The sequence below is a fragment of the Centruroides sculpturatus genome, unplaced genomic scaffold (genome assembly GCF_000671375.1).
Source record: "Centruroides sculpturatus isolate CEXI.00-Female unplaced genomic scaffold, Cexi_2.0 scaffold2186, whole genome shotgun sequence".
Taxonomy (NCBI): Eukaryota; Metazoa; Arthropoda; class Arachnida; order Scorpiones; family Buthidae; genus Centruroides; species Centruroides sculpturatus.
Window position 1 is genome coordinate 31,925 of NW_019386794.1, and position 15,450 is coordinate 47,374.

At 35.0% G+C, this 15,450-nt stretch overlaps 1 pseudogene; it reads left to right on the forward strand.

Annotated features, from left to right (window-relative positions):
- The first annotated feature begins 12,336 nt into the window (after positions 1-12,336).
- LOC111615780 lies at positions 12,337-15,041 on the forward strand (annotated as a pseudogene).
- The last annotated feature ends 409 nt before the right edge of the window (positions 15,042-15,450 follow it).

Here is a 15,450-nt window from a genome sequence, read left to right on the forward strand (position 1 = left end):
ATCTGTGAAATCATAACTGTGACTTATATCGACGTCCTATCTGTCTCTTTTCTCCGTTATCACCAGGCTATGAGTCACGTAATTGTAAAATGGGAAATCTATGACGGATAAGTAACGAATCGAAAGTATCGTGAGCGCGTATTATGATGTATGCACAGGCATACGTGGATTAGAGCGATAGAGAAAAGAGAAAGAAAAGAGCAAAGACGAGCGCTTAAAAAGAAGGATAGGCAGGGTCAGACCCTCGGATGTTCGAGGATTCTCCAACGATAGACGCGTACGTGTGCTGATCTTTGTAATTATAAATTGTGAATACATGTGACTAATATTATATTCTTTTTTTATTTTGTGCATGTTAAAAGTTATAAATAAATATAAACAAACAACACTAACTCTATAACATTAAATTTAAATACCAAAATGATTAATTTACTGTGTTTTTGTTATTTCTTACTCCTGTTTTTCGATATTCGGCCAAATAGTGATTAAATATTCGGTATTCGGCCGAATAGCGAAAAATAGACCGAATAGGCCGAATACCGAATAGTAACCGAATATTCGTTACGTCACTAATTAAAATGCGTTTTTCTACTTTGTAAATGAAATCGATTTTATGTATTTCATGATATTATAATAACAATAGCTTCTTTAAAGATTAATTTCGATAAATATTACGTAGGTGATTTATATATAAGTAAATTAATTTAATTCCTATTGTCAAACCACTTTTTTTTAAACCAAAAATTATATTGGTCTATTTAAAAAAATTAAAAAAATAGGGTAAACAAATCGTAATAGGGTAAAACTTGCATTCGCGGACACTCCCGAATAGCGGACACCTCTACTTAACGGCTATTTGAAGGGTCCGGGGATTGTAAAAAATCCCCGGACCTTTCAAATAGGACGGCTATTATATTTACTTCTAAATAGCGGACGCCGTCGTTCGCAACACACCTTACGAAAACGTAAAGTTACGCCTTCGATATTCCGAAAGAATTAATTACGAACGAAATATTTTAAAATCAAAAGAACGGGTTCAAATACTCTTTCGCGGGAGGAGTTTTCACCGCAGGCGTCGAATAAAGACACCGAAAATAGGAACGGGGAGAAGGACGGGGTGGTAAAATGTCGAACAATACTCGTTATCTGTTAGAAACACTAATCTGCTTAAGTTGTCAATCATCACTTATCGTCATTCGTCTTAAACATCTGTCCTATTGTTTGAAATTAAACTCAACTGCCTAACCTATAACCGAAGTCTCCTTTTAATTTGTTTTTAAAAAAAGCGCTTGACAAACTTGCCCCGGTCTCCCCTATATAAACGGAAAGTATGTGACGCGGCGAAGCGACGCTTAAAACGGCGGCGCTTCCCCCTCCGCCGCGCGCAATGCGTCGCAGTCCCCACTCGACGTAATTAATTTTTTGGTCCTTTAACTATCGAGCGGTGTAATCGAATTTTGGGCGTAGACGATAGATATGTAGCCGTAATGTCAAACTGTATCCCCCGATTTTGTTATCATCAGTTTTCTGAATTGCCTCCTACTACGGAAGCGAATTTAAAGACGTATTCGCGTCAAAAAATACTTTAAAACACAAAACGTGGGTTAATTAACTAGGATACGGGTTAGATTATGCGAGGGAATTCGATTTTTCTCGAAATCGAATTTCCTCGCGTATTTGGGCTGGATGGAGAGAAAATTATTACGGCCAACTCCGATAAAGCAGATATTTCGTTTTAACATTACATTCGACATTTTTGAAATTTGAAACGATAGTTTGGTCGTTTTTTACAAATTTGGCTGCGTTGTTTTCTCGGTACAGAATCATCGAGTGAAATAATTAACCTGTCTATAACGACACCCCACGGGACCCAGCAATTCTTCGGTAGTAGACAAAGAATTAGAATAAATTTAAATTTGATTCTCTTATGCGCGAAACACTAAAATCGAGGGCGAATTCTCTGGGCTCGCTTAGCCTGCGCCGCATGCTTAACAGAAAGTTTTGACTGTCAATAAACTTTTTATATGAGGACAAATACGCCAATAGTAATTTATTCTAACGAGTAAACTCTTTTATCATTTGTGTTTGCTTTTACATTGGCAGCTAGCGGCTAGACCTTTTATGTCAGTGGCTTATGTATTCGCTAACTAATAGTTTTCATTAATTAAAATATCTATAACCGCGAGGCAGATAATAGTAAGGGCTTATCACACCAATGATAACGGGCACAAACGCACTGGAATCAAAGTAAAAACATGTAATAAAACAAAAAGGGGCTGTACAATAGGATGATTACGTAAGTATGGAAAACCGAAAAACCCAAAACGCATTTTCCCTCATCAGTTGGTATACTTAAAAATTATACAAGGTGAAAAATTAAACTTAAAACAATGCGTAAAGCTATACAATGTAAAGACGAAAACGTCGCAGTAAGCATTATCAATGTAGACAGGAGTAATAAATTCATAATTCTTCGTAACGTTGCGTGGTAGCGTGACGTACGGAGTGCCGATACAAAAACAGTTACGAATTAGCCGAATTATTAGTTTACAGTTACGAACTAATGTTTTACAGACAGTTTTAAATTATATACGTACCAAAAACAGTAAGACGACAGAGTTGCGGGTTGAGATATTACTACGAGATGCAGGGAGCGGACACAAAGGAAATGTGTCACCTTCCGCATCTGTTGCACCAGATGTCAGTGTTAACTTTATGTATTTCATCCTTTGATAGACGAGGACCTATGCACAAATATCGATTGTGATCTAGGCAAATTATTCTATAGATATAACAAATTATTACAGAGATTATTTAATTAATTTAATTATACCTAGGGCTAAAGCAATTTCTGTAATAATAGTTTCCATGTTGCGATTGTTTAGTGTTACAAGATGTTGTTACTAACTCTAAAATGGCTGAACTGTCATACCTTAACAGTCAGCTTATTTAATATGAGCTATTTATTACCGAAATATAGCATATATTTAGGATAGTGATATTACTACTTATTACTTTTCTGGCTGTTATAACAGAAGGAAAGTACGGCAATCCGGCAAAAAATGACCCCCCCCAGAATTTTACACTTTTCGACTTAGAGACACCTCGAAACGTCGAGAAATGCAAAAAAAAAAAAAATTCGGGGATAATTTTTGTATGTATAGAATTAGATGTTAAGTGTGGGGGGCACGATTTTGTTCACCCTCCTCGAATCTTAATTACTCCTGCGCTTTTTTCGAAAATTTTTGAAATTTTTCAGGGAGGTTTGTTTATTAGAGGGATTGTTGCAACTAAATTTTGGTGGTTAAAGGTCGAGAGGGTGGGGAGATAATGGGGGTTGGGTGTATCTCCAATAGGGTGATACGTAATGACAAGTTTACTCGTTATTAGCATTTACAAGTTTCTTTTTATAAAATCGTCCCTACCTGAAAATTAAGGTTTTTGTCATTTTATAATAGTTAAAAACATAAAAAGCTTCCTAATAAAATATAATAACTGATGGCGCTACCAAAATTTTAAATGTTGCCGGGAAGTTGAGCAACTCGTTGCCGGTTTATTTTAGTAACGTGACCATCGCGCGTGTTTGTTCTACCGGTCCCGTGACCATAACCGCAGTACGTTGTCACGCGACAGCGTTATCCCGCTCTTCACTGAACGAGGATGGGTAAGTTCGAATATAGGAGCAGAGATATGCAAATGTATTAGGGGACCCGTATACCCGACATAAGCGATAATATTAATTTAACAAATTTCAGCACATTAAATTTAACTTGCTTTACCTATTTTCAAAAGTATTGTATACGTTCTGTATAGTACATGCAGGAAAAAAGAAACAACTGTGAAATGGAATAGCATACTCGAAAATTTGATTATCCGGCTGCAATTTGAAAAAAATCGTAGACCTATTTATTCCCACCATCGTCCTATGTCTGTCCCTCCTTAATCTCGATGTTAGATAGATGAAAGTCAAGACAAGACACGTAAATTTTAGGGCAAGAGGCCCCGATTAACTGTACAGTAACTTAATTAAGTCACGTTAATTCCGATTCAAAAATTTTCCCCCGAAGGGAGTTACATACATAATCGGCACGACTCCGTTGTTATCGAAAAAGTATGATTTACAGGGGAAAAACACTACAAATTTGAGATCAAGAATATATATGTTTTAAATCGAATAAATTAAGAATACGATTAAAAATTACAACCCGGCATTGTGACGACGCCACAATAAATAACTGCTGGTTATACTTAGTAGTGCTTAAAAATCTATGATACTCAGAGAAATTACCATTAGACCATAGTCCGGAGATGAGGTGCGACAATGGACTACAGCAAAAGATACCGGAGAATAATCCTAGAGCTTTGAATGTTCCTCGTTCGGCACATAATTTCAATTTAGTTGTAAATGATGCTGTCGTCAGCTCATTTTCTTCAGTGTAGTTCAGGAATTTTACGATTTCTTCTCTGCATTCACAAAACGATAGACTATTTTACTTAAATATGTAAAAAGCCTAACATTAAAATCATCGTCTAATACGAGACGAGAAAGTCGTTTCGAAGCCATCGGACCATTAAAACTACAAGCCAAAGAAATATATTTCGCTTCACAAGAAATTAAAAATGATACTAGAAAAGACACGGACACAAGATTTCGGGCAAACGCATCGTTAACAAAATTAGTCATTTAAATCTATCCCGATTGCGTGGCGCGCTATTTCGAGTAAAGTTAATGTCGTTAGCAAGCAGGGGCCTGTCGTGACATTTGATGATAGGGAAGCTGTGTTTTTGTAACAAGCCGACTTCCGGGGGCAATCAATTAATTGCTCGTCAGTGACGGTCTAGGGTCCATTCGTACGCGAGTGGACGAGACAAAGACGACAAGTATCTAAAAAAATCGTTTATTTTAACATAAAATAAACTTACACTATGTACAAAATAGTATGGTTTACGACAATCAGCCGTTCGGACGTCCCGGGCGTCGATGGAATTCTTCGATCGTCTATCGAAGATGGTTTCGGGACAGTGACGTCGACGAGTCCGAAAGTCCTTATTGCCGATACTTTGGCGACGTTTTAACTCCGATTTAGATATAAAACGACCGCGGAAGGGAGTTTTTGCCAGAATAAATTATCTGATAATGAATTAAAGAAACTTTACACGAAAATCTCTTTCTACAGGTATCACACTGTGGAATGTGAGTATCGGAACGAGCTTTCGTCACACTTTTAGTTTTAAATGACTTATCACAACTTCCGCACACAAACGTATTCTCGTGTTGAACAAAGCAATGTCTGACAAAAGTTTTTCTATATTTGAAACGAGTTTTACATTCGTTACAAAAATACTTGTTTGTATCGCTATGTACGATTTTATGCTGTTTCAAATCAGGTTTTCTTTTAAAACATTTGTTACAAATATCACAATAATACTTGTATTCATCGCTGTGTACGATTTTATGCTGTTTCAAATGAGGTTTTTGTTTAAAACATTTGTTACAAATATCACAAGAATACATGTATTCATTGTTATGTACGAGTTTATGACCGTATAAACAGTTTTTTGTTTTAAAACGTTTGTTACATGTCCGACAAGAATACTTACGTCCATTACCGTGAATTTCGTAATGTATTTTTAACTCGTTTTCCCTTTTAAACCTCTTATTACAAATGTCGCATTGGAAAGGTCGATGGTCACTATGAGTTACTTCGTGAGATGTCAATCCGTATTTCACTTTAAATTCTTTGTTACAAATCTTACATCGATGAGATTTGCGCGTTCTCCCGTTCCGCTCTAAACCACCCTTCGAAATAAGGCGCTCTTTGGGACGAACAATTTCTTTACAATGTTCACAATCGAATTTAAAATTCAATCTTTCCAAAGCAACTTCACATTGTAATTTTATATCAGGTTTAATATCAGACTCCTCTTTTATTTCTTCTTTCTTAGTACCTATATTGGAATTTACAAAATTCGTTACTTTAAACATTTCTAAGACGGTAATTTTATTTAAAAAACTTATTTTATTTACACTTATGTGTCTAAACTAATCCAAAAATCAAATACGATAAATTTAGGAACACCGAGCCTCGGCTGGACAAAAAAGTAGAAAAACAGAGACTAGGACTGCAAAATCGCTACGAGATCCTTCCGAAACGAGAAAATGGAACAGCGAGAGGACGGATCGCTCGGATATTTTGTTTGAACGAGTCTACTTTCTAAACTTTTTCGGTCATTACCAAGAATCCGGTTCTATAGAGCCCGGATGGAGGACGGTCGGACTACTCTGACGGAAGATCGATTCTGCGCCAGCTTCTAACGAAATACCGACCCGGTACGTGCGTGGAAGCCGCGGAACCGTAGAGCCGACGAATAGGTCGACCCGAAAATTGACCGACAGTTAACAAAATGACGTGGCTGGCGTTCTGGCAAGAGTAAGCGAAAATTCGCGTAGATGCCAATTCGGCAAAAGAGGCAGGTTGCACCTTGCAGGAGGAGTAAGAATTATTCCGAGACAATCATATTTGATATTACGTGGCACGATTACGTACGAACGCTGCCCGTCTTCAATAATCGAATCGTTAAATTTATACTAAATAGTTAGTTTTTAGTTAATCCGTCTTAATAAATATTAACATCAGAAAGAAATTACAATTCATTTACGGTAAAAGAAGTAATTAACAGAATTCTTTATATGTCGTAGACAAAAGTTTAAGAAGAAATTGAAATAATTGGAAATTTTACCCCAATTCGAGAATATCATTATTGTACTTCTTGTATAAGTAATTATCATTCGGTTTACACTTTTCCTATTACGTAACGTTAATTCTTAAGCAATTAGTTTTTAGATTTATATTACGCATTGTAATAGAAGGACAAATCAGAAATTAACTTGGTGAAACATATTTGTTGTTTGTTTTTCATAAAAGAAAGACTTTACGAAATAAAGAAGGAATTTGTCAGAATTTCCCGATAAAGGCGTAAATTCCACACCAGAAAGAAATGTCGACGAATTAGCGATTCGTTATTTCCTTCTTATTTCAATTAGTTATGTTTTTTGATCGCTTAGACCCTAACAAAAAATTAAAACGTAGAAAATTACTATTTTACCAAAAGTAGGGTCCGAGAGAAGTAAGAAGACGAGTCGGCACTGGCAGAAAAAAACCATTCTTTTCAATAAATCGTAGAAATTTAACAAAAAAGAAAGAATAAAACGAATACTAATAGACATTTTGCTATTTATTAACCAAAACCGAATTCTATTAAATTATTTTATTGTCTAAGACGTAAATTCCGACTGTTTAGGATCCCGGTAAATTGAATCGACAACTGTATTTACTACTTGGAGTTTTATCGATAATATTCAATCATATCTATTATATAAATTTATCTATACACACTGTATTTACGTTTTAACTATTGTAAATATCATTAAGAAGATAGGTCAATAGTATTAAAAGTATCGATCCTCTTACTTATTTTATCGTAACCGGTCATACTCCAAATATCACAAAGATTTCGGTTATTTGCCAAAACGGGCTTCTCGTCGATTTTTATCTGAAATGATAAAAATACAATAATTGTTATATTTTCACAGCAGTCGATATTTATACAAAAATGTGAAAAAATATATATTTCAACCGAAACATAAAATTCCATTTATTCAATAAATTTCTTCGAGATACGTGCTTATTAACGCGTTAGCTTTGTTAAGACCGTTGTCGAATTATAGAAATTCATTGACATAATTATTAGTATAAATCTCCTCATATTACCGTATTTGAATTAGGAGAAAGTGGTTTGTTGCGATTAAACTTTGCCGGGCTTATATTCCGGTTGTAATAACGAATTGTTCTTCCGTTTAAACCCTATTCCCTCCCTACTAAATTTCCAGCGCTTCTTATAAGATGGTAAAAGCCGATTTTATTAAATTCTTTTTCGTATATTTTTCCTTCCCCAATTTTTTGGTATAAAACTGACGGAACAATCATTCGACTTCTCGCTATTACTTATTTAATTATATTTTCTTCTTTATAATTACAATAAAATTGTAGGCCTACGGTCTTTACGCCACCGATTCCGTAATACGCCAGACATTTATCCGTTAACATTTTTTGAAAAAATGCAAAAGTTCGCGCATCGAGTTTTTTATATAATTTAAAATGGCCTTTTTTTTTAAATTTCGGGATAGATACGCGTTGTTTTTTATTTTATCTAGAAACACTTCCTGTCTCTCCGATTATCGTATTTCTTTTTATAATTGACGAGAATAAGTTTTTAAAAAGACAAAAGTCCGACTTATTTTCTTTAAAAAGAAATTAATTTATTGTATCGTTTAACGTACTGGTTACGAAGCTGTAGCGTGTTCCGTGTATAACAAAAGAACCTCGTCGTTCTAGCGTCAACAGAACCCGAGACGTTTACGTTCGAAGTTGTAATCTATGACAGTGGATGTCGAGTGACACCGACCCATACGGCGACGACTCCCGGATGCGATAGTCGCTTTTTATTTTATATCGCTTTCAAATATTTAAAGTTTAATAAATGTCTGCAATATAGTTACTCGAATTGTCTTTTCTTTAGGTTGTCCGATTATACACCGACCGACGAGTTCGTCTTTACGCCCTCTAGCCGTAAATAATCCCGCCAAACTNTGCGATAGTCGCTTTTTATTTTATATCGCTTTCAAATATTTAAAGTTTAATAAATGTCTGCAATATAGTTACTCGAATTGTCTTTTCTTTAGGTTGTCCGATTACACACCGACCGACGAGTTCGTCTTTACGCCCTCTAGCCGTAAATAATCCCGCCAAACTGCACCGCCCTAAAGCACACCTTCTGGCCGTTAATTGGCTGGTACGGTTGTCGTTTAAACAGTTCTTGCGCTCCGAGTGGTGATCGCTGTTGGGAGTGACTCTACTTCTACCAATCGGCGTCGATTCGGAACGATCTGTTCGGAATTTCCCCGGAAAATACGACGTCCCTTCCAGATGACGTGGCGGGAATCGGAACGTAAACAAACGTTAAAACTGTTTTATTTCCTTCGTTCCCTAGCCTTAATTTCGCTATTTTCTCGTTAAATGACTTTTTTAGACTAGAAAATGTCTTATCGGAAGCATCCCACCGTAAAATCTTCCGCCAAACTCGTTACTTCCGGTTGTTGGCTAATCGCCGGAAAAATTAATTCGTCGCTAATTATAGTTGAATATTGCGATATTCGTTTAAATAATACGTAAATAGCGTCTAATATTCGCTTCTCGAAGCAGAAAATACGTCTGAGTTGCCCAAAACCCGCCACCCCCTCTCCGAGTCGGGATGCAATTATAAACTGGGCGATAACTTTACAAACCCGGCACGTGCCTTTGTTTCGTTTCAAGAGAGAACAGACGCAAACTCGGTAGAAAATAAAAATCGTATTTTTTAAATTTTTTTAAGAACGCTTTTTGGTATTTTAACATTTAAATATTATTTTAATGTGGTATTATATATTATTTCAATTTAATTACATTTTAATTCGCGTATTTCGATTGGGTAAAATTGAATTTTCCTCTATCTGACGTAGTCGACGACTTCGACAGATTTCGTCATTCTGGACCGAGTAGAACTTTTTTGTGTAGGACGTAGGATCGCAATTCCCGTCCCCTCGCATATAATTAGCACTAATGACGGAAAATCTCATTATATTTGAATATTTACGGTTAATAGCGCTGACCCCGCTAGAACCCAGACTTCGTGACAACGTCCCGCCAACTTCGACCGACGGCGGTTCTCGAGGTCAAACAGTTGTAAACACTGTAGACTGCAGTTGTTTTGTTGCGGCGGTGTTAAATGAAAGAAAAGCGTGTACAGTACTTACAACTCGAAGCTATATTTTTAACTATAAGCATTTATTTTTAATTCTATTTTTTTTAGTTTTCCTTTAAAAACGCTCTTTGGTGTAGGTATTTTTTCGCGGAAATTTATACGTTCTAATTTTTTTAATATCGAATTTGCATTTATTCCGCCATAAAGATTAATTTCAACGATAAAAAAAACGAAACTTAAGGGGATTTATTTCTGACATCTTACGTAATTTTTTATTATTATTTTTGTTTTAATATAATATACACGAAAAGTTCAGCCGTTCCTGAAATATATTTGTCAATTGAATTGGCAACTTCCATATTTTTATTTTTAAGGCTCTACTTACAAATTGTTCCTTTATTTACTCGAAAGTTATTTGTAATTTTGTAGGGTTTTTACTCTACTGCTTCAAATTCTAATAGTTTCGGAAATATATTTTGCTGTTGTAGCCTCGTATATAATAGTGATAATGAATTACGTCTGACAAATATCATCTGTAGTATTTTGCAGTAACAACGATTAGTTCTTCCTACATGGGTTATCGCCTTCGTATAACTTTAGTTGGATTTTTGGTTATATTTGTTTCGATAATTTATCAATACAGTAGTGAATCGTAATGAATCGCTAATCTTTAACAATTCTAATTGTATAATGAACGAACCGAATCGTTTATAATGTTAAAGCGATCAATTTTGTTCTTTATACGTAACTGATTATAATAAAGAAACACGGACGGTTCTAATTAATACTGTTAGGTTTGCTAAGTTATTTCGTCGATCGATTAAATATTCCGCAGTTTAAAGATGCAGTATTATTTAATAAACGTAAATAATAAAACATCCAGCAAAGAGTCGAGTAACTTTCCCACGTCCGACGTTTAAAATTGCGTGTGGCACCATCTGTTATGTTTTATTTAAAAACTTTTTATATAATTAATTAATATAAATGTCAAAAAGCAAATACAACGCACTAAAATCACTACGTACGGTAAAAGTCCCCCGAACTTTTTTCATTTTTTTAACGTTTCCAGCCTATTCGTAGCCTATCTCCAAAGTGTAAAAATCTCCAAGGCCATTTTTTTGACCGATGGCCCTACTTTCCCTCTGTTATATATAACACAGCCGGAAAAGTAATAATTCATTAATTTTACAAGCCAAGACAGATGCCTGTCGCTAACTAAGTGATAATAAAAATTCTAATATTATTTTTCTACCAAGGATCGCTTCGGATCCGCATTCTAACGATCGGCTCTCTACCGTGGTCGATATCCCCCGACAACTTCATCGAATACGCGAACGATGTCGGCTCCGGCTCGATTCTCTTTTCTTTCTTTCCTATCGAAGTTGCCGAAGGTCAAAGGTTAAGCTACCCGCACTCGGACCGGACGACTATAAAGCCATCGTCCCGGAACCGTTGTTCTGTAACATTTCGTTGAAAATCCTAGAAACATTTTCCCTCCCAGGCATAAATTCAACCGAATAAACTTTATGTTAACATTTTGGAAAGAATAATGACAAATGTAGAAGCTTTTGAATAATGCTTAGGGTCGAGTTATAAACTCCGTAACGTAACTGTATCCGTATTCGTAAATGTTTGCTACACCGTATATCTATAGCGATAGTCATAAACTACCGGAGGCCGTTTCTGTATCCGTAAAGAACACACTTGCTTTACGGCTTGCGAAGCACGAGCAAAATCATCGGTAGTTATGGCCAGCTATAACACTATATTTATTCCTTTTATTATTTTTCTATTTTTTATGACCGAAGTAACTCTTATCTTAAAATTTTATATTATTCGAAAGTGGCATTGTCGGTCAAAAGCGTATTCTTGACGAGTATCTATTACAGCGGCTAGAAAATAGGGTTTGCCAATTACACTTTCAGGAACATTTTATAATCAGAAATTGGGAACATACTGTGAATGGTGAAGTAGTTATTATCCCCCCGTGATGTTCCAATAGTGTCTGTTGATGCAGTTCCTACTAAGTTGGAAGGTTACCCAAAGTACTATAGTAATGTTTCACTGCCAAGGAAAAGATCAAACAGAAATTTAAGTAATAACACAAACAAGAAGAAGTAGGTCAACCCTCCTCTTCTCTCTTCGAAGGAACTACATATGGAGCCAGAATTGTCCTCCACATCTTCCTCGTTTTCGTCCCTTCGGCTTAAAGATTTTGAAAAGCTAAAAGTGTCGGATTTCTGGATAAGGTGCCCTTTAAAAAATGAATCTAATTTAATTGTGTATGCGGAAAATGAGCTAAAGTTAGAGGACAATACTGCTAGTCTAAATGCACTAAAGCTAATAACTTTTGCCCAGTATGAAAATGTATTTTTGTGCAAAGTATATATCAAGGGTGTTCTTTTTGAAAACATTTCACCAATTTCTTCTTTGCAGCAAGCTGAGAATATTATTGAAAATACAGATAAGTTGAAAATATGCAATGGTGCTGCAACAGAGAGAGAATTAAAATCAAACATTTTGTTTGGCTTTAAAAACATGAAAAATTTATTTTGCTATATCCACAGTTTAAAATGTTTAGTTATTGCTAACAATGGTAAATCCTGCATCCCCTGCAAATATACAAGGCATTTACTTGTAAGCCATAAATCTAGACAAAGAAAAACTAAAGTTAAAACATCAGAAACTGTGCAAAAGCCTCAATGTGCTGTACTTATAGAGCTTTGAATAAAGTAAATTCTACATTAAGAAGGAAGGTAAATAAATTACAGTCTGTAATCACCCAAATTCATACATCAAACAGTAAAATTCAGCAGTCTACATGGGAAGAAGAAATAAAATCATTGCCTGCAAAAGACCAGCTAGCAGTAAAGCACTGTTTTCTACATTCCAAACATAAATCCAACAATGGTTTACCTTATGACCCAGAATGGATTTTGGAATGTATTATCATGAGGATAAAATTGTATGAGCATCTTAAAATCAAAAAATTCTTGCACTATCATGCCATAACACACTTCAGAAGTATATGAGAAGTTTTAAAAGTGGATTTGGCTTTAATCCAAAAATATTTGATGCACTAAAAGAAAAAGTTAGAGAATTAGATGAATTTCAAAAACATGGTGGGCTTTCAGTAGATGAACTCTCAGAAAGTTATGACATTACATCCTCTGGTCTTATTGAAGGATTTGTAGACTTGGGTGATTTTACACCAGAACACACAAAGACTACTTCATGTGATCATGGCATGGTGATAATGTACCAACCATTAACAGGAGACTGGCAACAGATTCTGGGAGTATTTGCANATCACCCAAATTCATACATCAAACAGTAAAATTCAGCAGTCTACATGGGAAGAAGAAATAAAATCATTGCCTGCAAAAGACCAGCTAGCAGTAAAACACTGTTTTCTACATTCCAAACATAAGTCCAACAATGGTTTACCTTATGACCCAGAATAGATTTTGGAATGTATCATCATGAGGATAAAATTGTATCAGCATCTTAGAATCAAAAAAATTCTTACACTACCATGCCATAACACACTTCAGAAGTATATGAGAAGTTTTAAAAGTGGATTTGGCTTTAATCCAAAATATTTGATGCACTAAAAGAAAAAGTCAGAGAATTAGATGAATTTCAAAAACATGCTGGGCTTTCAGTAGATGAAGTTATGACATTACATCCTCTGGTCTTATTGAAGGATTTGTAGACTTGGGTGATTTTACACCAGAACACACGAAGACTACTTCATGTGATTGTGGCATGGTGATAATGTACCAACCATTAACACGAGACTGGCAACAGATTCTGGGAGTATTTGCAACTGGAGGCAATATATCAGGTAAGTAAATTATAGTACTTTTCTATTGTACATTTTGCAAATACTTCTAAAAAAATGTCATGTTAATATTACATAAACTCATAATAATTGATATATTTTTTAATCCTTTTTTTATAGGTGAGTTGCTATCAAAACTACTACTGGAAGCTATAACACTGGTTGAAAGATCTGGACTAATGGTAGACTTTAACACAAGTGATGATACTTCATGGAACAGGAACATGTGGGCTCAATTTGGAATTGGATATAAGCCAGTTGGCAAAAAAATTTCATATAAAGTAACTCGTCCAGTAGATTCAAAGAGAAATTTTCATTTCATATCAGATTTCCCTCATTTCATTAAGTGCTTGAGAAACAATTTTTTGAAAGGTCCATTTAAAACCCCCGAAGGGGAGGTGTATATTGAACATACGAAAAAGGAATGGAAACTGGATGATACTCCCAAAACCCTGAAATTTATGCCGCATGTTTTCAGCTATGTAATTAATCCAAATAATTATGAAAAAATGAGGGTTAATTATGCATTCAGACTGTTCAGTGATGAAATGCTAAAAGATCTATATGACTATTGAGACAAAATTGAGGAGTTTTGGAATTATATCAGCTACACAAAATTTTGTTAAGCAAATTAATGATCTGATTAATATTACGAGCTCGCGTGTTCCGTCTAATGGGTTGAGATTAGATTCGGATAAATGTCAGTTTTTGGTGACATTTTTAAATTATATAGATGAATGGGAGAAATCTGTTGATAGTAGTGATGGTAAAGGATTTTTAAGCAAAAGCACAGATACAGGGCTCGGAGTGAGCATTAACAGTACTCTTTTGTAACTCCAATACCTAACTCAACAGTTCAAATATAGATACATCCTAACTTCTTGTTTAAGCCAGGACAAAATAGAAAATCGACAGTCTGCAGGTTGCAATGACCATCCTAATGCTAGTCAGTTCCTCACAATTATTAATTACCTGAGCCTCTATAATTTGGCTAGGTCACCAAAAACAGAAAATGTATTAAGTTCTCTTATCTCTGTACCAAACTTATCACAACTTGATAAAACAAATATTCAGAAAAAAAACTGATGAGCTACTTGATGCTGGAAACATACCTGCTGCAGATAAGTATATTTCTGGTAGCAATTGGGTGGTAAAAGATCATTACCCCTATATCAGAAAAAAAAGTGACTCGTGTTTAATTTATTATATATCCGGTTATGTTGCTAGAAAATGTATTTCAATGGTTTGTTCGAGTTGTGAAAATTGCTTTAACATATTGTTCGAGTCTGATGTTCCTAACTTTGAAAATACACTAACAGAATTTACAAGGAAATTTGATAAAAGTGGTCTATCATATTCCACCAAAGAACTGCAGGTATTAATGAAACTAGAATGAAACAAATATGAAACTAGAAGATAACTATACTTTTTCATTTACCGTAGACTGGGGTTACTTTGTGACAAGTAGGGTAACTTTAGGACAATCACTATTTTGAATGAATTTAAATTAAATGTCACTGCCATTTCAATGATAAACAAACTGTTGTCATTGGTTCTAATGCTCCTACATAGTGTCAAGGCCCAGAAGCTCTGTTTGTTTTCCTGCCTTTTAGGCAGCCATTCTTGGCTAGGTTATGTTTTGTTTGATCAACACATGCTCCAGAAACTATCATTTGTCAAGAAAACTCTACAGTTTCTATTGAAAACAAAGATAAATATTTTGAAATAAATAATCATTATCTATTATAGTCAACTGTTTGATAATATTTTAAAATAATTATTTGGTTATAAAAAATACTTTATTG